The sequence below is a fragment of the Macrotis lagotis genome, chromosome 7 (assembly GCF_037893015.1).
Source record: "Macrotis lagotis isolate mMagLag1 chromosome 7, bilby.v1.9.chrom.fasta, whole genome shotgun sequence".
NCBI classification, from domain to species: Eukaryota; Metazoa; Chordata; class Mammalia; order Peramelemorphia; family Peramelidae; genus Macrotis; species Macrotis lagotis.
The window spans coordinates 77,300,577-77,320,659 of record NC_133664.1 but is presented as its reverse complement, the minus strand read 5'-3'; positions in this window follow the sequence as shown (position 1 = coordinate 77,320,659).

Genomic DNA, 20,083 nt, shown 5'->3' with positions numbered 1-20,083 from the left:
AGAATACTTCCTCCACTGGTATAGATGGAAACTCCTCAATTACTTGGTTAATGATTTTCATGTGTGCTTCTGATTATAATGATTTTTCATCCTTCATTGAAATGACCTAAATTAGACTGGTCATCAATCAGTCAAATCAATTGTCAGATATTAGCAATACAAATCTCTGACTAGATCTGTTCTTGAAGCCTTTTAAACCTGATCAAACCTATCTGAACTTGATAGGATAGTCATAGAAAACCCAGGTCATTTTAATGTTACCTTGAACTTCTTTTGGGGGGGGGGGTTGTAAGATAAGCTGGCAACTGACCCAGATGACTTCTTCAAGTCAATTCTAAGTTTAAAATCTATGATTATAGATTCAAGCAATGTTTTTTTGATATTTTCAATTTAGGATTTCTGCATGAGACAGAGATACCATGTTATATGTTAGATTCAATTACATATAAAATCATTAAAAAATCAAACTTAAGAGAGGAAGGTAAAACAGGATACTCAAAGACTCCAATGAATCTGTGATCTCTTGGAGGTAAGTACTCCCTCCTGTAATATTGATAATATGCCTGACAATCCTTTATATGTCTAAGTCTTCTCATTCAATCAACTCAAGAGTTCATGCAATGTGGTAAGATATAGGATGTCCTTTGACTCTTGCAACAAGAGCAGGCCATTTTTCTTTCCTTAGTCAGACATTAATAGCAACCTCTATGCAACTCCTTTCTAATTACTTAATTATCATGTGTTATAGCCCATTGCTACTCTCTATGTGCCTTTTCATTGACCTTTGAATGATGTTGAACTTTATTTCTTTGGACACTGTCGTACTCTATGATTTGCAACATCAATGTCATGCAACATCAAATGTCACTGGAAATATTGCTATCATAAAGATGGATCTTGCTTCAGGAAGAAACTTGGGGGTTTTAAAACAACTTTACAAATTTTCCTAAAGCAAGCTCATCCTGTTACTTATGTTTAATTCTGGTCTTAATTATCTGTATTTTGTTTGTCCATATGCATATACATATGTTAACATATCATATAGATGCCCTATACACACATGCAATTATATTTGAAAATGTTAAAATTAAGCCTATTAATATAAAATTAATATTTGCTAAATACTATACTAAGCAACAAATAAAAAACAAGACATTCCCTGTTTTCATCAAACTTGGAAACATATATATATATATATATATATATATATATATATATATATGTAAAAGAACAGATTGTGATGCATCTTCTTTAATGTCACTTATAAAACCATATTGGTTTCTGATGTTGAACCATTTGACAATGCCAAGAACTTTAATGGTCAGGATTTTCTCCTCCAGAGTGTTCAGTATCTTTGACTGCTTAAGACTAAATCATTTTCAAAAGAAGCATCCAGTTCACATTTCTAGAAGGGTTACTTTCCTGACCTGCAACTATTATAGTCAGACAAGTAGAAGGGTCTGTAGTCTGGGAGGGGTTGATAATTTGAGGACTCTTAGCTGTCTATTGACAGTTAATCAACCGTTGTTATTGGTGGGAATGATAGAGACTTTCTCCACAAGGGTTAGTTTCCTTGATGCTGGATCTAAAAACCAAGCTAAATGTAGGGTCACCCATCTTGGGGACACTACTATTCTCAGAGCTCTAAGGTTCAGGCTCCTGGATTATATATCATGAACATTTTCATAGGGAAAAACTTTGGAAAGTGTTGAATATGGTTAGCCCCGAATAACATTAAAAAAATTAAATTGATTATATTCTAATAGAAAATGACACTTTGACTGATGTGTAAGTTATTCCTAAATCTGTTTTGTATTGTTGCTAATTTGTGGCAACAAAGATCAAGGTTATTACAAAGCTCTAAGAAAAAATATCAATAACAAAAAGATATGACAAAATTTAAATTGCTCTCACCTAAACTATTTAAAGAAATTATGGATTCTGAAAACAAAAGAGAAATAGATGACAGAAGGGAAATTGACATTGATTTTAATTGTTTCATATAGAAGATTAATATAAATCAATCACTATTGACAGGACAAAAAACCACTTTAGTCAGCAAATACTTGACCTCTGCTAAGAAGGAAGATATGGCAACTAAGATATTTTAAGGCTGATTTAGAGTGTAAACATGCTTGTAAAATCTCCCAGAGAACATAACTGGCATTATTGTTTGTTAAACATCAGGAAGCAAAGATAGTAACTTCAGTTTGAATAGTTTGGTGAGAAATCTACTAAGAAAAGACAGCTTATATGCTTTAAGAGTGAAAATGGAAGGAGGATTGTAAAAAGTTAAAAGATGGAAAAGATTTTCAAACATTTTTATAACAAAGTCTTTGCTGTCAAAGGTACTGAATCTACCACATTTTGATAACCAAAGAACTAAAAATAGGATTAAACAAAACACAGATGGGGGGAAAAACACAACAAAACATCTAGTTGGTGCAGTGGATAGAGTCAGCAAGATCTGAGTTAAATTCTAACTCAGATGCTTGCTAGCTGTTTGACCTTGGATGAGTCTTTTAAGTCAGATTCCTCATCTGTGAAATAGAGATAATACTAGGGTTATAGTGAGGATCAAATGAAAAAAAAAAACATTGTAACATAACATAGCACAGAAGGTAATATCCATACTTATTCTGTCCCCTTCCCCTTTCAAATATGTAGGAAAAAGATGATTTTATTGTTAGTGACTTAATTTTGAGGGCATTGAAGGACTGGTTTTCAAAGCATCTGAAGGAATTAAGACACAAAAGTCAAGGAAAAAAAAAGAATCTTAGCCATTGCTAACTCCCACTCCAACCCTCAGGCAACTAAGAGAACATCCATTCAGGAGTTTTCCATATGATCACTTTCTCCTCTTTATGAAAGTTTGATTAGAAAAATTTATAGGTGTGTCCAGGACATCCTTGATTGGAATAAAATTAGCAACCATGTTTGCAGGTGATTTTTTCAAGAATAAACAACATCTTCATAATCAAATGATTGATTGAAAGTTGAGACTAAAAGATGCCACTTTACTTTTTGTTCATTGACTAAATGTTAATAATGAATTACATACACACATATATTCACACACATACACACATATATGCATACTTATGCATTTGCATATATGTAAACATATTTACATGTCTATTTAAAATTTAGTTTAGTAGGTGAGACAAAGCATTAGGTTCTCCCCCACAAAGATAGACCTTGTCCCTTATATCAGGAATCAGGCATGATTCTTTGCAATAAGAGAGATAACCTTAATTGGTGACCCTTTAGTAATGAATATTAAATGAGTCACAGACCAGAGAGATATATGCTTGAAAAAAGTGTGTGTACCAAAGAGATTCTTGACTTGTTCTAAGCTGATATTTAACTAATTATACTGAGTAGTAAATTCTAGTGACATCCATAGTTATTCAAAACAATCTAGTCCAGGGGAAACCAGTAAAATTTTAAAATCAAAAGTAAATAAAATAATATATGCAAGAATATGCAAGGAATGCAAGAATTAAGGGTGGGGGGAGGGAAGATTTATTTTCAAGAGAGAGAGGGAAGAACTGTCAGCCAGTTACATAATATGTGAGAGTGGAGAAGATGACTTTATAGGATGATCAAACTATTAGACATCTAACATCTATAATTAATCTTCTACTCAGTTTTCCATTTTTTTGACTTTTTGTATTGAAGTCCTTTGAAAATGCTTGGAATGGTCAGAGGAATGATGATGTGAGTAACAAAAAAAAATCCAAAACAAATTAAAGACCCATCTTTTTTGCTTTGCAGTGGAAATTTGAAAATTAAAAAGGTAGGAAAGGTAAAAGTACAGCTTAAATTTTTTTATAAATTAAAAAATTCTGAATTTAGCAAATAAAACCAACATTTTCCTATGGAGTAGAATAGCAAAAGATAATTATGAGTCTCCATTTTGTACAGTTTGATTGTTCTTTTAAAATATAAAATAAATTCATATATCATTTATATTATAAATATATAATAAATTCAGCATATAACTTTCTTTTATTTATTTTTTAGTTTTTTTGCATCTGAGGCTGGATTTGAACTCAGGTACTCCTGACTCCAGGGCCAGTGCTCTATCCACTGCGCCACCTAGCTGCCCCCTCAGTGTATAACTTTCAAAGGATTTTTGCTTTGTGAATTGTTCTCCTTTTAATTTTCTTCTTTGAATTAAAAAGTCATTTTTTAATAAAATGATTATCATATTCCACACCTCATAAACTATTAAAACAAAAATATTTTTTAAGCTATATTGGAAAAGGCAGGGGGTATAGAAGCTAGAAACCTAGTTTTTATAAATAAAGATTTTTTGACAAGGTGTTTAATCTCAGACAAATCTTTAGACTAATGGTGTTAAAACCAAATAGAAATAGAGGTCATTCATTCATAAATAAGGATCTTTGTTGGCTACATATTTACTTAATTTTAAAATCTAATATTATCTATGTTTCATTATGTATTTATTTTAATTTTTTTTTGAAAGGCAATGGGCTTAAGTAATTTGCCCAAGATAGCACAACTAGGTAATTATTAAGCGTCTAAAGTCACATTTGAACTCAGGTCCTCCTGACTCTAGGGCTGGTGCTCTATCCACTGTACCACCTAGCCTCCCCTGTTTTTATTTATTTTTAAAATAGTTACCCAATTACATTTTAATATGGTTCAGGATCACTTGAGAGAATTTGGGGAATTCTTATGATAGCCCAAACTGATATTTGGCACACCTCTTCTAAGATTATAAGTTGCAGAAAAGGTGTCATCCTGATAGAAGATATTTCCTCACCTGGGAGTTCCTATACCAAAGAAATCACAGATCTAAGGTTTTTCTCTATATTGGAACCAGTTTCATGAAGTCTCTCTCTCTTTTTTTTTTGTGGTCAATCTAATTTAACTAAGTAACTAACTAAATAAAAACGCAATTGTAATAAAAATAAAGTTTAATATGAAATCTTTCTAGATTCATCCATTGATTGCTTATTAAATAATTCTGCCCTTATAGTTGTAAAAGGTAAATGTGGGTTTTATTTGGGATAAGCAAATAGATATCCTCCTGCTGCGTTGAATTAACAGAACCATAGTAAGGGCTTCTGCCAGAAAGCAAGGGTGTCAGCAAAGTAGGGGCAAGAAGGAAGGAAGAAGGGAACTACTAACAAAAGGACATTACCAAGAGTGTCTGGATTCAGGTTGGAGTAGCTCCAAATACATAAGTACACTAATTGCCTCCAGAAGAACTTCCTAAAATGTCTTAGAAACAAGGGAGAGTTTTGGGAAATTGATCGGGGGATTATATGGAGAAGAAATCATTTGAAACTCGGAGACAGGTTTTTCAGAGTTCAGAAGGAAAATAAAATCTAAGATAGAGCAGAGAAAAAGATTTGCCTTTTTTTGTAAGTAGAGGGCTAAGACTAAGCACAGCAGAGTGAGCTTGAACTCTGACTAGAAAGAGGGGCAGAACTAGGAAATGAAATTGGAGGAAACTGCCAGAAACCAGATTTATCTGAATTTGTGTCAGCCTGAACTGACTTTGTATTTGTAATAGCCAGATTGATTTCATATATATATATATATATCCTAAATTGGTCATGTATTGGGGGAGGACAATTATTTTTAAAATGTTGCATTCTAACTAAAGGCGTTATGGAAAGCTACAAGAAGAAAGGAGAAAGGAATAATAATACTATATCTTTTGTAGAAGGAAACCCTGAACCTTAAGGGAATGTTTCTAGGAGCAAAATGTTGGGCAGCCTTTGGGTTTGCCCAGGGCCCAGTTCATCCTAAGGTCTTTGTACATTTTTGTAAACACATACCCACTACATATGCTGAAGGGAATAAGATATCAATTTTAGTGGTGACTTGGGAAAAGCATCAACAAGAGGGTTTACTGAGGTCTGATTTAAGATGTGTTTTAGAGAAGGGGAGGGTCATTTGATGGATGGCCATTTAAGAGCCTCATCATGTAATAATAATGAATGACGTGTGTTTATAAAAATGTTCCTCATCACAATCATGGATAATTAGTAGAGCAAATATTATTTGCATTTTATTGACAAGGAAGGGTATGCTTATGTCTTTTATCCATATATAGCCTTAAGCTGTTGATCTTATCCTGCTCAGATCTTTGCCATTGCTGCAAAGGTTCTCTTACCCTTTGAGATTTTCTTGATGAATTTATCCTATTCCATTATACTCAAAGGAACCTACTATGTGCCCACTGTCTTGCAAACTGAGAATATAAAGAAAATCCAGGACAATCTCTTCCCTTGATCAATTCACAATCCAAAGTGAGAAATGATGAGTAAACATCCATGAATAAACAAGCTATGTAATGAATAAATAGCAAATAATTGTAACCCCTGTTTCTAAAACCATTGGTATGGGACTTGCCTTACTGGTGGAGATGAGTGACTTGTCTTGTATGAGGTACTGGGTGGAGTTGGCAAAGAGGTGAGAGCTTTAGTTCTCAGCTAATCCCTAAACCCTTCTCAGGAGAATCTCCATTTAGAATCTCTAAGGAAGAATCTTTTAAAAGCATCTTCTTTGAGTATGGAGTCAGATTAGCTTCCAACTTCAAGAGTGAAGAAGGAAGTTGACCGTCACTTTAGGACTCTGAAGGAAAAGACTGGGAAGACATGGGAGAGGCTGGTTGTCTATCTTCATCTCATCCCTACTCTCAGTTTGCTACATTAGAGACTTTGGTGAGTTTTTCCTTGAATGAGATCTAGAAATTTCTCTCTTGGTTGAATGAGTTTTATCACCCCTCCCTCCCCAATAACAAGAGAACCCTTCATTCTGTACTGTTTGGTATATTTTCTCCTCTGTCTTCTGCGATTTCTGTTTTATTAGCATTAGGAGGAATGAGTTTCTTTGCTATTTTTTATGAATGTTCATTATGAAACTGGCATTAATTGGAGAAGGAGTCAAGCCTTAGATGTAAAGTTTGCGGTCCTCCTCTATCCACAGAAGAAGTGATCAAAAATTAGATGGAGCACAATGATATAACAGACTAATAACATTTAATGGTAGAAAGATATATTTGTAACCTTGTACCCCTCTATTTGGGGAGAACAGAGTGCTGACTTCTGGCTCCAACTTCCTGTTACCCCTCTGAAGGAAGGAAAGTTTCTCTTGGAGAAAGTTAAGAGAAGAGACTAGAGATGTCTATTTTTGCCTCCCTTTGAGTCACACTTTATGACAACCTCTATCTTCTTACTCATTCAGGGTCCCCTCACTCACTCTTCTATCTTTATACATATTTGACAGAAGAAAAAAAAAAGTTAAGTATCAGGAGGAATGTGAGAATTGGGAAAGTCTTTCAGTAAAAGATGGGTAAGAGGAAGAAATGCAGAAGGAGAGTAGTTTAGATATTAGAGATAGCCAGAAAATAGTGACCTGAGCGGAGGGGTAGAATATCCTGTTTGAGGAAGAATGTAAAAAGACTAGAAGGGCCAGATTAAATTATGAATGACTTTGAATACTATCCAGTGGATCTTTTTATTTGAAATCATGGGTCGTGTCAGCTAGCACATTGAAGTACATTTAACTCATGTTCTTTATATGTCTATAATCATATTTCTAGATGGATTTGCTGTATGCCATTTCCTTGTTTAGCCTGTGAGTTCATTGAAAATTGGTATTGGATTTCTTTCCCCTTCATGTCTATGACATCTGGCCCAGAGATTTATACATTTTGCTGTTGTTATCATTTCATATCTGTAATTAACCCCCAAGTTTGCCTAAGTGACTCCAAATAGTCCTCTAGCAGTGTGGATCTGCAATTAATATATCTCGAGAACTTTCTGAGAAGTCACCTGCCCTAGGGCCCATAATCAGCTCATGTGAGAGGTTGGCCTTGAGTCTGAGATTTCTTGACTACTTGGTTCATTTTCTACCCACTCCATTCAGCTGCCTTTACTTCTCAGCTATTCCCAGACAGAGTCTTTCCAAATAATACCATTGCAGCTAAGAATTGATTGCTAGACATTTGTTGAATTGAGTAAAATGAAACAGAGCTAGAGAGGTGGGAATTATTCATATTTACACTTTTGATGTGTATGTATGTGAAATGGGTGCATGTACATATGTGTGTGTAAATCTATTTTCCAAGATATACACAGGATCTATGGGAATAGAACTGCAAAGTACTCTATAAAAATGATAAATTTCAATAATTGGAAAAATATTAGTTGTTCATGGGTAGGTTAAGCCAATATAATAAAAATGATAGTATTTCTTAAATTAATTTACTTATTCAATACCATATCATTCACATTAAGAAAGCATTACTTTATTAAGCTAGAAAAAATAATGACATTCATCTGGAGGGTAAAGGTCAATATTCTCAAGAGAAATAATGAAAAAATCATAATAATTGCTAGCATTTATATTTCATTTTGTTCCCCAAATCTTTACAAATATCATCTTATTTTGTGCTTACAACAACCCTAAGAGGTAAGAGTGCTATTATTTCCATTTTATAAGTATAACTAGGGCAGAACAGTTAAAGTGATTTGCCCAAGGTCTGTATCTGAGTCAGAAAATTTGAATTCATGTCATTCTAACTCAAAGTTCAATATTCTTTCCATTTTGTTACCCTGCTACATCTATCAAAGAAAGTAGTATTGGATCTCAATCTATTCTACAAAGTAGTAATCAGCAAATTGAAGTGGATCAATTGAACAGATTAAATACACACAGGAAAAGAAAGAAAACAAGGAAGCAAGGTAGGAGGAAGGAAGGATGGAAGGAAGGAAGGAAACAAGGAAGAAAGGATTTATTTAAGTGCTTTCTATATGTCAGGTGCTGTTTTAAGCACTCAGGATACAAATAGAAGAAAAAAAAAGACAGTCCCTGTCCTCAAGAAGCTTATATTTTAATGAGGGAAAGACAATACAAAAAAAGGGCTATAAAGGGATGGGAGTAGGGAATGAAAGTCCTTCAAGATAGGACATGGTTATGAAGTCCATTGGAAGTCAGAATCATGGCATCAGCACCTCCACAACAAGGAGGTTTCAGGTGAAATTCATCAATGGAAAAAGGGAAGAATACTCCATGGTAAAGGGATCTGATGAGAATGGGGGGGAGGTTTCCAGGTCAAGGAGACCCTATAAATGAAGGAAAGTTGCAGAATCAGCAGATAGTAGGAGAGGTATGGTTCTGAAATTCTGAAATAGTTAGGAAGAGAATGGCAATGCAGCACTAGCATCCAATAAAATCAAATGCACTAGTTCCTGGAGTGATGTGTCAGTCTTTGGGAAAAAAAAATAAAAGCTGCTGAGAAAACTGGAAAGAAGTCTGGTAGAAGTTAGATTTAGACCAATACCTCATATCATCGGTATGATCAGCTCCAAAGCAGAGAAGGTCACTTCTTAAACAAGTTAGAGGAACAAGGAAGAAATGATCAGATCTTTGAATAACGGAAGTGCACATGACCAAACAATGACAATGAGCATATTTTAAAAGTTTTTGTACAAACAAAACCAATGGAACTAAAAGTGGAAGAGAGACAATTGGGAAAAGAAAAATCTTTGTGGCAAATTCTTTGATAAAAGTCTAAACTTTAAAATATAAAAGGAACTGATTCAAATGAATAAGAATGAGTCATTCCTCAATTGACAAAGAATCAAATAATATAAACAGGCAGTTTGCTAATGAAGAAATCTAACTTATCATCATATGAGTGGTCTAAATCTCTAACTGTGAGTGAAACAAATATTAAGAGTATTCTCTGATTCTATTTCACTTCTATCAGGATGATGAAAATGATTAAGAGAAAATGAAAAGTGCTAAAAAGATTTTAAGAGTGGTTTGTTTTTTATGAATTGCTATGGTCCAAAAAACCTCTCATTGTTTCTGGCTAACCTTCTGGTGATGACCAACTCCAAAGTATGTTAGATTGGTCTCAGAAGACATAAATCAAAGGTGCCAAACAAGTAGCCTTAGAGCTGCATATGACTCATAACACTCCCAAGTGCAGCCCAAATCAGATTAAAATGTATTTCCTATCCAATTTTAATGTGTTGATGCATTAATAAAAAGAAATAATGTAAACATTTGTAGTTTTCTAAGTCAATATATGGCCCACAGGAATTTTTATTATGACTTTAGTGACCCACATTTCTATTTGAATTTGACAACATAATATGATATGAATCTCTCTCCAGCTGGTCATGGATTTGTAATGGTCCAATGATTAAATAATTCTTAACCAGTATAGGTCTTTCATTTTCTGTTCCATATTTATCTAACATGTATCTATTCTACCTCTAACCCTTAGTACAATGCCTAAATAATGTTTATTGATAGATTGACTGACTCCTCTCACCTCTGCTTAGATTATAAGGCATTCTTTTTTTGGGGGGGTTGGCAAGGCATTGGGGTTAAGTGTCTTGCCCAAGGTCACACAGCTAGGTAATTATTAAGTGTCTGATGAGGTTGGATTTGAACTCAAGTACTCCTGATTCCAGGGCCGGTGCTGTATTCCCTGCGCCAACTAGCTGCCCTAGATTATAAGGCATTCTTGATCTTTCTACCTTATTCCACAAGGTAGGAGGGCTTTAAAAACTCTTGGTCACATTTGAATATGACTGTGCTGACATCCTTCTTTCAATAAAGAAATTAGTTTACTATTTTCATAAAAATCCCCAAAGAAGGCTCATCAACATGCTTGTTGATTCATTCCAGTGATGATGGGTTAATTTTGGTAGTGCTTAATATTCATTTTTTTCATTTTTGATGTTATTTATCATTTAATGTGTTAATTGATTAGATGTGGCTTCTGCTACTTGGAGAATAATTAAAGTGAATCGAAAAGGGAACAGATTTCATAATTGGCCAGAGTGTTCAAGGTATCACGCATGTGATTCACAGCTATGATGTGGAATTTAATCTACTAATGAATTTGTTGCCTGTTATTTCAAGGCAGAAAGTATTTTGCAAATATTAGGGTTTCCCCCCATATGAGTGATCACTTTTTATCAAGAAAGCAGTGATGACATCTCTATTTCTTTGAAATTCTTGCTGTCATAAATAAGCAAATAGAGATTGAAAGATGAAATTTGATGGTATATAGCTCCATACAATTGAAAGCTATTTCAATTGATTTAATAGCTGCGATAGTTTGAAGCAAAGCTTTTGTTTGGGATTTACAAGACTTTATTTTTTATGTTTTAGAAATTTGTCGTTATACTTATTTATAATTTCACTGTTACACACAATTTCTAATTAAGGAAAAGGTCTGGAACTGTTCTGCAAATAATAGTTTTAGGCAGTAAGAAATGCTCAGACTTATACAACTAATGTAAATCGGAGATAAGACTTGAGAACTCTAATCTTTCTGACTCAAAAGCAGGCTCTCCATCTTTTAACCATGCTAGTTTTCATCTTATAAATTGTTATTATCATTATTGATATTATTATTATTATATGATCAAAACTTAATTAAATTAATATTAGGCTATTAAAATTATCACTACAAATTCTCCTATGCAGATTCATTGGAGCAGGATCAATTTGGCTTTCACATCTGAGTGATCCACAAAAGGTTTCCTAAATCATGCCCATGTATTAATACTTTGAAAGAGTCAGGATTTTATTGGTGTGGATATTTCCTGAACCATCCTAAATCCCTTTCCCTCCACACTTTCACAGACAGTTCTTCATGAATGACAGTGACCAGTGTGTTAGTGATGATACTCTCCACATATAACAAAGACAGTCCTAATAGTAAAGTTTCAGAGTCTATTGTCTACCATCTTGAGGACAGTTCTTGATAGAGTATCTGGAAAAGGTTGAGCTCTGAAGCAGTCGACTTGAAGAACCCCAAATTGGGGTTTTAAATTTCACACAGGCATAGAAGAACAGTTTTAAATGGATGACACTTTAGTTTCTGGAAAATATTGACTAATTAATTGGGTAGCTAGATAGCACAGTGGATGAAGCAATGAACTTCATGAGTTCAAATACAGTCTCAGATACTTATTATCTATGTGATCTTGGGCAAATTGCTTAACCCAGTTTGCCCCAATTTTCTCATCGATAAAATGGAGAAGGAAATGATAAACTACTCCAGTATTTTTGTTAAGAAAATTCCCTATTGAGGTTAGGAAGAGTCAGAGGCAAGTGAATAACAGTAAGTCCAATTAAATGAGTGCCTTTCAATGTTTAAGATTTAATGAAAATTTTTTAATCACTATAATTTTTTTCCCCATAATGATTCTTTGGCCTTTTCTTTTCCTTTCTCTCTTTTCTCATTATCTGTTAAAAGCAGATATTATATGCTCTGATCTTTTGATTCTATCTTTTTAACTTTGTTTTACATCTTTCCAAATTTCTTATTTTTTTTAGTTTTCTTTTTTATTTTGCAAGGCAGTGGGGTTAAGTGGTTTGCCCAAGGCCACACAGTTGGGTAATTATTAAGTGTCTAAGGTTGGATTTGAACTCAGGTACTCCTGACTCTAGGGTCGGTGCTCTACTGCACCACCTAGCTGGCCCCTCTAAATTTCTTCATATTCTTCACACTTGCTTGTTTTCATTGTATTATACTTAGTATTCCATGATAGTGCTGTACAAAAATCTATTCAGTCACTCCTGTTTTATTTTTCTTTTTTGCAAGGCAATGGAGTTAAGTGGTTTGCCCAAGGCCACACAGCTAGGTAATTATTAAGTGTCTGAGTTCAAATTTGAACTCAGGTCCTCCTGATTCCACAACTGCTGATCTATCCACTGCACCAACTAGCTGCCCCTCAGTCACTCTTTTAATGATGAGACATTTATATTTCTTCCATTTTTAATGCTTGTGATAAATACTACAATTCTAGTGGACACAAATTATTTTTTTCTGTGTCTGAGACCAGATCTTAAGCATTTTAAAATCTTAGATTTGGACAATTTAGAGGATATATAGACCTATCCCCTTGTTTTCAGAGGAGGAAAATTGAGTCTCAGAGACATTGCAAGTCAATTTGCTCAAGGTCAGATACCTTAGTAAAAGACAGATATAGGATATTGCTAGCTATTATTTTGTTTCCAACCTGAATGCTCTGATTCCAAATAAACCATTCTTTCTGCTGTGCTAAAATACTCCACTATTTCCAAAGTATTTTACATAAATTAGGCAATTTTATCCTAACAACCCCATGAATCAATTATAAAAACATTAGCATTTTCTTATTATATATATATAATATATATAATATATATATATATATATATATATAATATATATAAATATATATAATATATATAAATATATATATATATAAACTTAGACTCAATAAAGTGTGATTTCCCCATGATACTAGAGCTACTATCAGAAGCAAGATTTGAACCCAGCTGATCTTAATTCCAAATCTACAATCCTCTCTATTATGCTATGCTTCTCTCACAGGATGAGAAAATAGGTACATTGTGATCAGTATTACTGAAGAGAATACAGACAAGAAAAAGAACAAAGATTCAAGTAAAAGATAGTGGTGAAAGATGGAACAAACAAGGCACATATAAGCTCCTTGAAGGTCAGTTAGGACAGCATACTATTTATTTTTCTTTTATTTCAGCACCACTCAGAACAACAACATGTATTGGATCTTTGATATGAGGACACATTTTCAGTGACTGATCAATTGTCATTTTCTAGCCTCCTTTCCACAATTGTAATTATCACACCCATTGCCAGTCTTTTGCCTCTGGGATTCCCATGCATGTGACTCCTTTTCTGCTCACTTCTGAAAAAGTAAATATTACCTCTGTATAGAAATTCCAAAAAATCATGGCCTTCTACTTTGGTATATTTTTATAAATATTACTAAAGTCTATTGAGATATTCCATTGCTTGAATGATTATATACATGATACTTAAGAATCTCTTCTTCACACAATAAAAGGAAATAAAAAAGTGTATATGAAATGGAAAATAGTATCTATAAATAAAAATTATTCTTTACTCTAATGACTTGAAGGGAATGGGCAGTGGGATGTGATCATTTCTCTTAACACTACTTTCACCCTTCTATATAATAAAGGCAATTTATCAGTACATAGGCATACAGAAAATAGACAAGTAAGTATTTGTTCTTAAGGAACAGAGATGACCATTTTTTTCTTATTCTGCTCCGACAATTGCTACCAGCCACAATTTCTATTTCTTAGGATAGTTTTATTTATGGATTGCTTTATAATTATGTAAGGAACATCTTTTTGGTTTTGCTTCCATAAAAAGGTTGCACATCTAATTAAAAAAACTTCTTCATTTCAATTCACTCTAAGCATTCACTTAAAATGAGATGGTGATCAGACAAAAGTGATCCTTGATGTGGCCTCTCATTTACTAAATGACTAACCCTGCTTAGTTTATGGCTCAGTACAAGATGATAACCATGAGCTGTGGCCCTAGTGTGCAAACAAAATTCTTTGAATGTACTTTAAGGCAAAAGAACAGAGACTTCACGTCAAATGACATTGAAATTCCAGGTCAGAATGTCCTGTTCTACCCTTCTAAAGTATGCCAAGGAAAAAATAGAATAAATGTCTATAGTAGGAAAATCTTGTGAATACAGCATTCAGAAGACCAATAGAGAGCTTACATAATCCCCTGAGATCTGGTTCAGATTTCAGAATCCTATGGAGGAAGAATTGCATTGTAGATAAAGTATTTGACTTCAGAATCAAGAAGATCCAAGTGCAAATCTTGCCTTTGACTCTTAATTAATTGATCATGGGAAAACATTCAGCCTTAATTTCTTTGCTTGTAAAATGGTGATAATACCTGTGGTACTACTGCAAATAGGACTTTTGTGAAGTTCAATTCATGTAAAAGACTTTGTCAAATTTCTATGTTCCTTGTAAATAACATTATAATTTTTTTTTCTCTTGAGAAGAAAACACACTCATCTCTTCATTGGATATATATATATATATATATATATATATATATATATATATATATATATATATATAAAATCTTATCTTGAAAGCTCTTTTCCTATGTACTAAGGCAGTAATGTACTTTTAGTCACTTCTGTATATTTATGTCTTGAAAGACTCATTTTAGTTTACTTTGAATTGGCAACTCTTTTTTTCAATTATGACAAATTCTTTGTAAATTTTCCTGAAAAAGATACTTGGAATAGTTTTCCACGCCTTTCTCTGGTTCATTTAACAGATAAAGAAACTGAGGTAAACAGCATTTTTAAGTGATTTGTCCAAGATCACATTAGGTGTCTGAGGCTATTTTGAACTCAGGAAAATGAATCCTTTTGACTTCAGGTTTGATTCAATCTACTGCCCCAACAAGCCGTACGTTGTCAACTCTAAAACTCACTTCTTTCAAGATCCCTATTTCTTAATTAATCTATAATACACCTCTCTCTCTCTCTCTCTCTCTCTCTCTCTCTCTCTCCCCCAAATAAAATATACTATTATATGTTTCCTTATTTGATCATTCCATTTTGTCTTCTCTGTAGTCAAGACCTGTGTTGAAATCTTGCCTCAGTCATTTTTCTAGTTGTGTGATCATGGGCTAGTCATTTAACCTTTGTCTGCTTCAGTTTCCTTAGCTGTAAAATGGGGCTCATAGTAGTCCTCAACCCATAGAATTGGTGTGAGCATCAAATGAGATATTTGTAAAGTACTTAGTGCAGTGTCTGACCCATAGTCATGCATAATAGATACTTATTTCATTCTTTCTTTGGGGAGTATAATGGTTTGCTTATAATTGATGAATATTAGCTATTTATTGGTCATTAACCAAAACTTATGATATATGCTTTAGATACAACTGAGTTTCACTTTTGATATGATTTACTTTATTTCCCTTCATCATTTTCTATCATTTGCTCCTACTCTGAAGCCAAAACATTGTTTGCTTTATTTTTCTAGTGCAATTAGAATGTAGCATTTCCTTTCCATCAATGAAAGGAAGTTATTCTCTATATTTGGGCATGCTACCAATTGCCAATAAATTCTATATCTACCTCCCTTCATTCATTGATTGGAAAAAATATGACATATTATAGAGCCTCTTTAGCATTTTGCAGACACAGACCAACAACCTGGTAACAATAGAAGAGCTCATATGAGAAAATTAATTTGTTGCTATGAAAAAAAAATTAATTCTCTCCAAGGGAAAATGTAGCCTGCAGTAAAGATAATGAGCATTTGTATATCTGTGGTTCTTTAAAAACTGTACAGTTTAATGCTTTCTTTTCCCCCATAGCCTAAGAATACCTTTGGGTCTTTCAAAATTATTTTTTATTCCCTCCTCCTACTCCAGGTAAATAAGAAATTGAGGAACAACCAAAAAACCTCTTACTTTTCTGTTTGCAGTCTCCTTTCCATATAAAACAGTCAAGGGATATTTAAGTTTCCTTACATTTTTATCAAATAAGAGGCTAAAACTGTGCTGGAAACTAACATATGTGTGTGTTTTTCTAATGAACAGAATAAAGTTCTAACAATAGATTTGCCTGGTGTTTTGTTCATTCTTTCTATTTATTGTAGGGAAAAATACCTGGAAGGATGGACATTTTGTAGAATTGTAGGTCCATTGAACTTGGAGAGAACTCAGACTATGGAACCCATGAGAACAATGAAAGAAAAACATGTGCACACCCAATTCTTCAGAAACTTAGGGGAAAACCAAACAAACAAATGATGGGAAAACCAGTAATAGACCAGAGCTTCTCCTTTGATATGTATTAGCAATAAGCTGCTCTTTGTAAGTAAACACATTTGATTCCAAAGGAGGCATCAGTCCAGGTGTTTGGATATCATAGTTTTTCCATCCTTGTAAATACAGTTTAAATCAAAGTTTTTATCTCTTGAAAAGGGACAGAATTCAAGTTCAAACTCTTTCATTTCAGTCTCTGAACTCTCAAACCCCAACTTCTTCCTAATTTTTTCCCAGATCAAAACATGGACGGTAAGGCAGCCTTGCTTTGAAAAAGATTTTCCCCGTGGCACTCTGTGTACTTATACAGAAAATATTTGTCTTTATTCTTCATCTCCATTTCTATCTCGCTGCCCCCTCCCCATAGTTTCTTCTTGTCACTGGGTAATTTATTGCATTCTTTACCTGATCATACATGTACCTTGGCATCAAACTGCCAGAGCATCGAGGCGGGGAAAGTCATGATTCAACAAGCTGGGCAGCCCCAACCTTAGCAACCTTGAAGAACCCATTTAAATGAGGCTCTTTTGAACTCCTAGCTCATTCTAGTCTGATGGAGATGCTTAAAATGGGAAGAGGAAACCTTGGTGGACCTAACAAACAGCCTCCAAAGATCCTTTCAAGTCTTTCAAGAAAGAGAAGATAACCCCGAATTCCGAGGCATTCCATAGAAGATGTATTGGAATGTACTGAAGGTGAACACAAATCTGCCTCCACATCTGAAATGCAAACATACCACAATCTAGCAGATGACAAACAACAAAGTTAATCTTAGGTTGCTTATGTCAGCCAATAGAGTACAGTTTATACCAGGGAGAATTTTCAAGACCAGATTTACTTTTGCAAACACTCTAACTTCAGAAGACCTGAGTTTGAGTTTGTTTATTTTTTCTTTTCTTCTTTCTAACTGTGAGGCCTGGGACAAGTCTGCAAACTTCCCTATGCCTCAGTTTCCTCAAATATGAAATAGATGTCCTCTCAAGTCCCAGTTCTGACTCTAGGAACCTGAGGTAGGAGAAAATAATAGTATTTGGAAGTATATTAAAGAATGCAAAACAATTTACATATGCTGTTTCATGTCATCCTTATCACCATCCTGTAAAAGAAATGCTATTTTTTACCTGTTTGACAGATGAGGAAGCTAGACTGAGAGACTAAAGTGAGTTGCCCAGGATGATGTAACTAGTACCTGGTGGCAGAATTTGAACTTTGGTGACTTGAATTCTGCATTCTATTCTACAGTTGAACATAGCTACTGGAACACTAGGAATTTAATAAATATATATTGATTGATTGATGTCACCTAACCTGCCTAATATGAATTCATCTAATTTCTTTTCTTCTGAGGAGTTGAGAATCTATTCCATAGGGTCTAGAGATCTAATTCTTTCAAAGGTCAAAATTATTTTCATAAGGGTACTGAGATGTTTTCATTTCTAATATGGTAACTATTCCTAGATATACAAAAGAAGAAGCTCTTTGGGATCATCAAAATTTTGTAAGCATGTAAAGAGGTCCTGAGGAGTTTGAGAACCATTGATTTACTTTAAAGGTGCAGGTATGATTAAATTAACTGCCTTTTTCAGGTAATCCTACAACAATCCACAAGCTCTCCTCTACCTTTTTCATTCCCTAATTTATACTTTCCTGTCCATTTGAGTTACAAGCAAAACATGGTTTCTTCAGATAAAGAGTTTTGCTTTTGCCTTGCTATCTTTACCATTTATTTCACTTTTCCCTGATTATTTTTGTAGGACTTTATTTTTTGGCTTGTAATTTTATCTTTGTGGAAGACTTCTTTCACCAAGGCAGGACAGTAATTTGTAATGTTTAATTTTAGAGAACTTCCTGGTTCTCTAAGAGGTTTCCCATGGTGGTGGGTGTTTGTCCTTTGTTCTCTAAGAGGACCATGTTACCAGGAAGGTGATGCCATGACATCCAAGTAAATTGGATTTGTGAGGCAGGGCTATGCAAAGCCACCAGTCTTTGTCCTCAAAAATCACCTGGGTCCAGGGGCCAGATGTAGATTAGTAGAACTGGAGATGGTCCCAAATGCAGAAGGTGACCTTGACCTTTGTGAGCTAAGGCCTTTTTCAGGTCTTGGTTTGACTGTGGCCATGCCCATTCAGTGATTGAAGCTAGGTAAGAAATGAAGATAAAAATGGCCTATTTTTTTCCGAGATAAAAAAGAAAAAAACATATCAGTCTGGAGGGGGAGACCTTCAGGGTTTCTGGTTAAATTAGAAACAATTATTATTTATATTCCCCTGGTCACAGAGCCAGTATATATTAGAGAAAGCACTTGAACCCAAGTCTTTCTAACACCAAGTTGGCGCTCTATTCACTAAGATAGGGAAGTTTTTAATATGCATATTAAATAGGTGTTTAATGAATGCTTGTTTAATTAAATTAAACTGAATAATAATAAGATTTTAATCAAATTGCTATTGAACTGACCTCTTTTACATGGTGGTGGGGGTGGGGAAGAATAATAGTCCATTCTCACCTTTATACTTTTTGAAGGAAAAATGATATGAACAACATTTGGAAATATTACTAAGCCTGTCATATCATTAAATCTAAGGTCTCCAGGTGGTCCCCAGATGAGATAAGTGGTAAAGAGTTAAGAAAGTCCATGAAAAGATTGATCAACACTTTGATGTATTATTTCCCTTTGTAGGTAATAGAACTAAAACTATGCTTAGGGTCTGAATTTCAAAGGTATGCCCTTCTTATCTTAGATTCACTTGTGTGTCATGGTGACTAGAATGTTGGACATGGGATCAGGAAGATCACCTCAACCACTTCCTAGGATCAGAAGTCATCTGTGCGTTATCTGACTCAGTTGCCCAAATTATAAAATGATGATGGCAGTATTAGCACCTAATTCTCAGGGTTATTGTGAAGGTAAAGTAGGTTAATATTTGTAAAGTGTTCAGCACATTTTCTAGCACGTGGCAGGCTATCAACTATGCATCCTTCCCTCCTTCTTCCTAGAGGATAGTCCAATGGAAAGAGCATTGGCACAATAGAAAGAACTGGCCTATTCTTTCTTATTCATTTGACTTTGGGAAATACATTTGATTTTGGGGGCCTCAGCTTCTCCATTTGTAAAATGAGGGAGCTAGATCACATGACCTCTGTATTCTTTCTATCTCTGGATTCATGATTTTTTATTTAACCCAGGGATGGAGCTGGATCTATAATGTGTAGTTTGTACAAAGAACCTATTAAAAATAAATCTACATTTGAATGTGGACTAAATTCTTTCTCAAGATGAAAAAGAAAGATCAGTAAAGTCATTCAGAAAACTTTTTAATGTGTTCATTTAAAGGGTTCTGAGATGGAAGGGAGGCTTGAATCAGCAATCACTAAGATAAGAAATTCAGAAAAGGTGTGAGAAAGTTAGAT